Here is a 10,013-nt window from a genome sequence, read left to right as displayed (position 1 = left end):
CACATTGACTTCTGATCCAGGCATTATGGATTGTGATGACTAGTTATCTGAATTTCTACAGGCTTTGAAATTAAGATGTATAAATCTCAAGTAAATTGGACTTCATACTCTTTGCACATTTATTGGGTTTGTTAATTATTCCATAGGAAAACAAATGAAAGACTTTTGTAGAATTCAATTCTGTTTTACCATATTTAGGGTAAAAAGAAGGGAAGTATGTTGACATAATTGAGAGAGTGAATTAACCTGTCATCACATGTGATTTTTCTAGAGATTTCTAATGGTAGTGACATTCTTTTCAATATGTCAATTCCTAACTTGGGTTTCTGGGGGAGACATGAGTAGCTACTACGATCTATCTAAAATATAATGATGAGTAGAGTCAAATCTCCCATTTCTTGAGTCTGTGCTGGTCACAATGACTTGCTTTACCAACAAGATGCAGCAGAATCATATTCTGGGACCTCCAAGTCTAGGTCATAAGAAGCTTTGCAGTATTTCTCTGTATGTCTTGGGACCAACTACCAAGTGGTGAGGACTCCAGGTAACATGGAGAGGCCAGATAGGCACCACACACCACAGACAATAGGCACTGCCAGCTATTTGAGTAACCCATCTAGGCTTTTTAGCCTAGTTGAGATTTCAGGTAACTTCAGTAGAAGCCAACCGACAGCAGCTGCAAGAGAAACTCCAGAAGAGAACTTTGGTAGGGCCCTTCAACCCACAAAACCTTGATAATTAATGTTATTTAAAATTACTAAATGAAAATAACAATAAAAAATATTAAACAATAAATAATTCCTTAAGTTTTGGAATGACTTACTATTCAGCAACAGAGAGCTAGAACAAGTACTAAATTGCATAATACTGAACAAGTATAAGTTTAGTTGTGTAATATACTTCTATACTTTAAAGCCATTGACATTTCTGGACAGAGTGTAAAAGCAAGGACTGATTAAATGGTTCCCAAGAGAAGCTGTCTATTGTATCTCAACATCATCATTTACCAATGGGATCTGTATTTTTCTTTTGCAAAATGCACTTTTTTAAGTTCATTTAAAAAATACTAACAATTGTTTAGAAAGGCACATGTTATTTTGAAAAAAATATTTGAGAGAACCAGAAAAGTGTAAACTTTAAGCCTCTAATCATATTTCTATGCTATTTAACCAATCAATCCAAAGCCTGATAGCAAATATGTTTATGTTACACTGACTTTTGGATAAATGAGTTAAACAAACAGTTTTCTTTTAAAATGATAGGCCTTATAATTGGTATAATGTTGAGATGGCTGCAGTGAATGGGCTAATCACCATAATAGTATTTTCTCTTTAATACTTTTTTGGAACATTAAATGACAACCAGAGAGTCTAAAACTGGATTACATAGCAGTAACAAAATCACAGTGACACTTAATTTGCAGCAGCAGGATTGGAATTCTTGCTGTTGAGGTTGGTGGTAGCAAACCCAATTGTGGTGGTTTCTGCTTCATGCTTAGGTGGTGTGTTGAAACACTTCCTCTTTAGAACTTTCTAACATTTCCTAACTAGAGCTGTTGAAAATAGAAACAAACCCCTCCGATTTTGAATTTAGCCAATTTATTGTTAAAATTTGTTCGTATGTTTCTACTTTTTAGACTGTGGCTTTCATGTAGACAGAAATTGTATCTTATACCTCTTTTTCTTCAGCAGTGGTGTGCCTGGCACAGAGTTGAATTGTCAGGTTTGTTGAATAAGAAAAGTAAAATTATACCAGAAGTAAACTATTACATTTATCAACTTTACTCAGAAAACATATTGCTAAGTAAGATGTATGAATCAATTCACTCACTTATTTAACGAATATTTATTAAGTGACTACAGTATGCTATGAGCTAGGAATATGGCAGTAAACAAATCTCACCTTGCCTGCAACTTCAGTGGATCCAGGAGTCTCTAGAAGTTTAGATCTTTCTCAATCAGCAATTCCTCTTCACTGAAGAGTTGACAAGAAGTTTTGAGAAGGCAAGAGTGAGTGAACTCAGCAGATGTTTGTGATGCACCTACTGTGTGCCAGAAGCTGTAGTGTCACTGGATCTGCCTGTCTCACAGAAAAGGTGAACACTAAAACAATTATTTTAAGCAAAAACAAATGTCAAGTATGCCAGGTGATGGTGAAGGAAAGCACTGGGACCCAAAAGTATAATGGGCACTGACCCTAGTGTGGGGTTCAGCCATCTCTGGCATGGTGCCCTCCTAGGTCATTGTTGTCCCTCGTTGTTGCTCCAGCTGTACTGTTCAGTTACATCTGCTTCTCAGCATCTCTTCATTTTAGTGTATGGGGTGGCATTATCTCTGAACAGGAATAGGGAACTGTACACCTGGTACGTGCTGCTTAGTGCTCTGCATTGATGTACACATGGCCCAGATTTCCCTGGTGGACTGCTTGGGCCATTCTTGTCATCTGGCTCTGAAGGCTTTGTTCACAGAGGTGTACTTGCCAGATGGGTAAGCCAGAGATCTGGGGTCCTCTGTTGAGGCCACTCTCACCCTGCTTATGTTCTCTGACATACCTAACAGATGAAGCTCAGGTGAGCAATGAATGTCAGGCTGCAGTGTGGACCATGTACAATTCTTCAAGCCACAGCTTCAACTCTCTTTCTTATTACTCTCTTAGGACAGTATATTAAGATGGAATTAAATGAAAATAATGTTATTAAGGGATACGATTAAAGTATATCCCACTTGCAGAAAAGGAAGTAGATTATTTGTGAACTGTAATACTTTGTTTTTAGTGAGAAATCACCTTAGAAGTTGGAACCTGGATACAAGATAATTATTTCATTGTGCAAAAGTTTAGTAGCAAACTATATGCCAGGACTGTGCTAGGTACTAGGGATACATGGTTGACTATTTAGTATAAGATGCTTTGGAGATTCACATAAATGGCTAATGCAGTATATATAGTGTTGTAAAAAGACACTTCTGAGACACATAGAAGACAGGCAATAAGGGGTGTTTAAATGGTGGATAAATATGTTTGCATGTTTCACTCAGGGCTGTTGAAGTTTTCAAGGTCAATGTTCTCAGAGTTTTGGCATTTTCAGGCCCTGCTAAGTACTTTGTTTCTAGCTGATTATTGGCCAGCAATACTGATCATCAATTGGCTCTGTCTGATCCAGCAACTCCACCACTGGGTATCTACGCAAAGGAAAATAAATAAATGTATCAGAAAGATACCCATACTTGTGTGTTTCCTGCTATGCAATTCACAGTAGCACAGATATAAATCAACCTAAATGTCCATCAGCAGATGATTGGAGAAAGAAAATGTAGAAAATATACACAATGAAATACTATTCAGGCATAAAAAAGAATAAAATCATAACTTCTGGAGACACATGGATGGAACTGGAGGCTATTATTGTAAATGAAACAAGCCAGACACAGAGTGAACATTGTATGTTCTCACTCATAAGTGGGTGCTAAAATATGCCTAGGTATTGATGTAGAGAGTGGAATCATAATGGAGACTCAGCAGGGTGAGGGGATGGAAGGGGTGTATAGTGAGAAATTACTTAATGGGTACAATGTCCATTATTCAGGTAATGGATACCCTAAAAACCCTGACTACGCCATTACACAATCCATGCTTTCAGCAAAATTGCACTTGTAACCCATCAATTTATCCCCAAAATGTCTTAGACCTCTCTCTCTTCTCTTCTCTTCTGTCGTAAGTCTCAGAGCTCAGTGATCCCCTTGGTTCTCCACAGCCTCCTAAGTTTTGACTTTCCTAGCTAAGGTGATTTTAGGCAGACATAAGGGAGTGTTTCAGGAAGATGCTCTCAGTCACAGTGCTTCTGAAGCAACATCAGAGGCTCTTCTGGTGGCCTTTATCTATTCACTGCTTTCAGAAAGAAATAAAACACCTGTGGCTAAAATTTATAAAACTGTGTTTCCCACCTACCATTCAGACCTGACAAAAGAGATTTTAGAATTTTAAGGAAACAGCTTCTTCCTGAACCAAAAGGGCACTGTAGTGCAAAGGCAAATGTCACATAAGTACCTTTTCCCCATCTGTAACATAACTCTCAAATGCTATTCCCACAGCCGGAATCAGTACAATGTTTTGACTGAGGTACTGGAAAATCTATGAGCTCGTTATAATTTGAACATAAGAATAATGTAAAATTTCGGCAGAATTTTATTTGAAAGGATTATTTATTCAATTTTTAGTTAACATATTTATATTGTGGTTATTTCAAACAATAAAAATCAGGTTGCTATGTTGTAAGCTAGAAATATTTACAATAACATATTGTCTTGATTATCTCACCTGACGAATTGAAGATTAAAGCAAAATAATTTATCTTGGGGAACTTTGTGACAGTTTCTGTTTAACTTTGCCTCATAATGACTTCAAACTGTTGTGCATATATAGAGAACTACTGACTGAAGAGACTTTTTTGGACTATTGTGCTATGTTTATTACTGTAACTTTTTAAGATCTGGAGGAACGTGTATTTAGTCTCAGTTGGCCCAGTAAATGTTTTGGAATCAGCTTCTGTGTTATGTGCTGAGTATTGAAGCAACAGTGGAGACAAGGCTGCTGCCCTCACAGAGTCTGGGGGAGAAAACCAGATGGAGTATGGCACGGAACACTCTGGAAGCATCCCAGGATTCCAAAAGTGCACACAGATGGAACACGTGCCTTAGAATGGGGGAGGGTCAGACAAGGAGAGGTGTCAGGAAAAACAAGGAAAGATCTGAAGGAATAGAAACACACTTGAGAAATTCATGGGGAATGAAACGAGAATGGGTGAGCAGCAGCAGATTGTCAAGAAAGACATCAAGAAGGACCAGCAAAAGAGGTTGATGGAGAATGAGGGGAAAGAAGGTGGCACTGAAGCCAAGGAAAGGAAAGTGTTTCAACTTTTCTGGAAAACAATATCACATGCTCTGTCTTAACCTTGCTGTTTTATGAGTCACATAGCCAAGTTCCAGATTCTGAGACGTCTGGCACTAAAGATGTCTTAGTTTGCTTAACCCAGCCTTTGCCAGAATAATCTGGGCTCAGTTTAAGCCTGTGTGTGTGTTTATGTGTGTGCATGCACCTGTGTGTTCCACTAATATCTCACTGAGGCCAGTGTTCTATACAACATAATTTTTTAAACATTTGTTTTATCCATCCTATGTTCAGCTGCAGCAATACTTACAAAGAACAACTTTGTTCATGTGCCTTAGTTACTAAAGAAATCATAACAAACTAATGAGTAAAGCCCAGCCTTAAGTGGCTCCTCACTACCTGTACAATGTTGCCTAACTGGCTTGGCCCGGGTGCCCTGTACTGACCTAGCTGTACTTCTGTCTGCCTGCTCCTTTGCCTACATTTTCCTCCTGGAGAAGGTAGGGATGCTCTGAGCGTTGGCCAGCCTTGAACATGTGTCCTTCTCCTAAAGTGGACCATGTTTTCCTGAGTCCACTTTAATCACTCTTAAGGCTATAGATCAAACAAATTATATTTTTCTGGCCTCTCCTTTTCTCCTCTACCAATCTCCTACATAGATTTGGCCTTTCCTTAAAGCTTTTTGTCAGGTCTCACTCTGTATGCAGTTTTCCTGCCACTTCTGCAATGTACACACTTTACTTGTACATAAATAATGCTATACCAGCATAGGTTTTTCATTTATGTATCATTTTATATTATCCACTTTTTTTCTTAGAGCTTAATTCACTTATTTATTCAATCTTTCCACAATATAATTGTGTGCCATATAATTTTATATTTATTTTACTGGTATTTGTACACCTTTTCTGTAAAATGGAGACTTTCTAAATAAATCTTCATTAATGTTGAAAGAACAAAGTTTTAAGTCTTGGTCTCAGCCAAATGAGTTACCTGAATATCCAGGAGGGCATGAAACACTTGCATTATTGCATCAGATATTATTACAGAGAAAGAGAAACATGTGTAATGGAAAATTGCTAACTTCACCTCAGGGAGATCAGGTTGATTCACTGAGAAAGTTTGAATTAGTTTAGAAAGCATGATTCTGAGTTTTCTAGAAGAAGCAGGAAAGTTAGTGTAGGGCATAAGAAGTAATACCTACATCAAAAAGTTAGAAAGATCTCATATTAACAACCTAACATCACAACTGAAACAATTAGAAAAGCAAGAGGAAATCAACCACAAATCTGGCAGAGGACAAGAAATAACTAAAATCCTAGCTGAATTGAAAGAAATTGAGACTTAAAAACCGTTCAAATGATCACTTAATCAAGGTTTTTTGAAAAAATTAATAGCACTAGCTAGACACTAGCTAGACAAATAAAGAAGAAAAGAGAGAAGATTCAAATAAGCAGAATTATAAATGATGAAGGTAATATTACCACTGACCCCATAGAAATAAAAATAACAATCAACAACTACAACAAACACCTCCAGAAACTAAACTAAAAACTCTGGAAGAGATGAATAAATTCCTGGACACATAAACCTTCTAAAGACTGAACCAGGAAGAAATTCAGTCTCTGAACTCACCACTAATGCGCTCCAAAAATTGAATCAGTAATAAACAGCCTACAAACCAAAAGAAAAAAAAAAAAAAGCCCAGGACCTGATAGATTAACTGTCAAATTTTAACAGATATACAAAGAAGAGCTAGTACCATTCCTACTAAAACTATTTCAAGAAATAGTGAATGAGGGACATCTTCCCGACTTCTATGAGGCCAGCATCATCCTGATACCAAAGCCTAGCAGTGAGACAACAAAAAAGGGAAGTTTCAGGCCAGTATCCTTGATGAATGTCCATTCAATTGTCTACAACAAAATCCTTGCAAACTGAATCCAGCAGCATATCAAAAGGGTAGTTCACCACAGTGAAGTAGGCTTCTTCCCTGTAATGGAAGGTTGTTCTATCATGGGCAAATCAATAAAATGTGAGTCATAACATAAATAAAACTAAAGACAATAACCATATGATTGTCTGAATAGATACAGAAATGGCTTTCTGTAAAATTCAACAACATTTCATGGTAAAAGCTCTCAATAAAAGAGATATTGAAAGAACATACCTCAAAATAATAAAGGCCACCTATGACAAAGTCACAGCCAACATTATACTAAATGGGCAAAATCCGGGAGCATTCCCCTTGAAACCTGCACAAGACAAAGATGTCCTCTTTCACCACTCCTATTCATCAAGGTATTAGAAGTCCTTGCTGGAGCAATCAGACAAGAGAAAGAAATAAGGGGTATTAAAAAAGAAATAAAGAGTATTGAAATAGAAAGAGAAGTCAAACTACCTCTGTTTGCAGACAACATAATTCTCTATCTAAACCCTATACTTGTGTCCCAAAACACTCCTTAAGCTGATAAACAACTTCCACATGGTTTCAGTGTGCAAAATCAATGTACAAAATTTGCTAGCATTCCTATACATGAAGAGGAGCCAAACTGAGAGACAAATCAGAAATGCAATTTTATTCAGGGTTTCCACAAAAAGAATAAAATACCTAGAAATACAGCTAACCAGGGACGTGAAAGATCTCTACAATGAAAATTACAAAACACTACTCAAAGCAGTCACAGAAGACACAAAGAAATGAAAAACTTATTCCATGTTAATGGAGAGAAAGAGCTGATATCATTTAAATTGCCATACTGCCCAAAGCTATTCCTATTAAACTACCAATGACATGCTTCATGGAACTAGAAAAAGCTATTTAAAAATTTATATAGAACGAAGAAAGAACTTAAGTAGCCAAGGCAAGCCTAAGCAAAAAGAACAAAGCTTGAGACATCACATTACAGGACTTCAAACTATACTACAGCACTACAGTAACCAAAACAGCAGGGTACTGGTACAAAAACAGAAACACACACCAATGGAACAGAGTAGAGAGACGTGAAATAAGACTGCACACTTACAACTATCTAATGTTTGACAAAGCTGGCAAAAACAACCAATGTGGAAAAGTCTCCCTATTAAGTAAGTGTTGTTGGGATAACTGGCTAGTCATACATAGAAGACTGAAGCTGGACTTCTTCCTTAAACTATGTACAAAAATCAACTCAAGATGGATTAAAGACTTAACTGTAAAACCCAAAACTATAAGAGCTCTGGAAGACAACCTAGGCAATACCATCCTGGACATAAAAACTGGCAAAGATTTCATGATAAAGACACAAAAAACAATTACAACAAATGCAAATATTCACAATTGGTGTCTAATTAAACTTAAAAGCTTCTGCTCAGAAAAAGAAATTACCGATAGAGTGAAGAGACAACCTACAGAATAAGAAAACATATTTACACACAGTGTATCTGACAAAGGTCTAATATTCAGCATAGAGAAATTAAATAAATTCACAAGAGTAAAACAAACAACCCTATTAGAGTGGCCAAAGAATTGTCTACTCATGTCCTTAGCCTACTGTTTTATGGGATGTTTATTTCTTGCTAATTTGTTTGAGCTCATTGTAGATTCTAGATATTAGTCTTTTGTCAGATACACAGATTGTGAAGATTTTCTCCGAGTCTGTGGATTGTCTGTTTACTCTGCTGACTGTTCCTTTTGTCCTGAAAAAGCGCTTTGATTTAATTAAATTACACCTATTTATCTTTGTTTTTCTTGCGTTTGCTTTTGGGTCCTTGGTCATGAAATCCTTGTCTAAGCCAATGTCTAGAAGGTTTTTTTCGATGTCATCTTGTAGAATTTTTATAGTTTCAGGTCTTAGATTTAAGTCCTTGATCCATCTCGTGTTGATTTTTGTATAAGGTGAGACATGAAGATCCAGTTTAATTCTTCTACATGTGGCTTGCCAATTATCCCAGCACCGTTTGTTGACTAGGGTGTCCTTTCCTCACTTTTTGTTTCTGTTTGCTTTGTGGAAGATCAGATGGGTGTAAATATTTGGGTTAATTTCTGGGTTCTCTATTATGTTTCATTTTTCTGTGTGCTTAGTTTTGTAGGAGAACCATGTTGTTTTGGTGACTATGGTCTTATGCTATAGTTTGAAATCAGGTTATGTGATGCTTTCTAATTTGTTCTTTTTACTTAGTATTGCTTTGGCTGTGCGGGCTATTTTTTGGTTCTATATGAATTCTAGAATTGTTTTTTGTAGTTCTGTGAAGAATGATGGTGTTATTTTGATGGCAATTGCATTGAATTTGTAGATTGCTTTTGGGAGTATGGTCATATACAATTCTTAGAAGATATATAAATGGCAAACAAACATATGGAAAAATGCTCAACATCACTAATAATCAGGGAAATGCAAATTACAACCATGATGTGATACCACTTACTCCCACAAGAATGGTCATAATCAAAAAATAAAAATATAATAGATGTTGTTGTGAATGTGGTGAAAAGGGAACACTTCTACACTGCTGGTGGGAATGTAAAGTAGTACAATCACTATGGAAAACAATGTGGAGATTCCTTAAAACCTAAAAGTAGAATACCATTTGATCCTGAAATCCCACTACTGGCTATGTAACCAGAGGAAAAAAGAAGTTATTGTACAAAAAAGATACGTGCACGCACACTTTTAAAGCAGCACAATTTGCAATTGAAAAATGTAGAACCAATCCAAATGCTCATCAGTCAATAAGTGGATAAATAAACTGTGGTATATATGTAGGATGGAATACTACTCAGCCATAAAAAGGAATGAATCAATGGCAATTGAAGCAACCTGGATGGGATTGAAGACTATTAATTTAAGTAAGGTAACTCAGGAATGGAAAATCAAACATCATACATTCTCAATTATAAGAGGGAGCTAAGCTATAAGGATGCGAATGCATAAGAATAACACAATGGACTTTAGGGACTCATGGGGAGAGGGGTAAAGGGGGCCAAGGATGAAAGGCTACAAATTGGGTTCAGTATATACTGATGAGGTGATGGATGTACCAAAATTTTACAAATCACCAATAAAGAACTTGCTAATGTAACCAAATACCACCTGTAGCCCCAAAACCTATGGAAATAAAAAACAATTTAAAAAGTGGGCAAAAGACAT

This window comes from Pongo pygmaeus, chromosome Y (assembly GCF_028885625.2).
Source record: "Pongo pygmaeus isolate AG05252 chromosome Y, NHGRI_mPonPyg2-v2.0_pri, whole genome shotgun sequence".
NCBI lineage: Eukaryota > Metazoa > Chordata > Mammalia > Primates > Hominidae > Pongo > Pongo pygmaeus.
Note: the sequence above shows the minus strand (reverse complement) of the source record.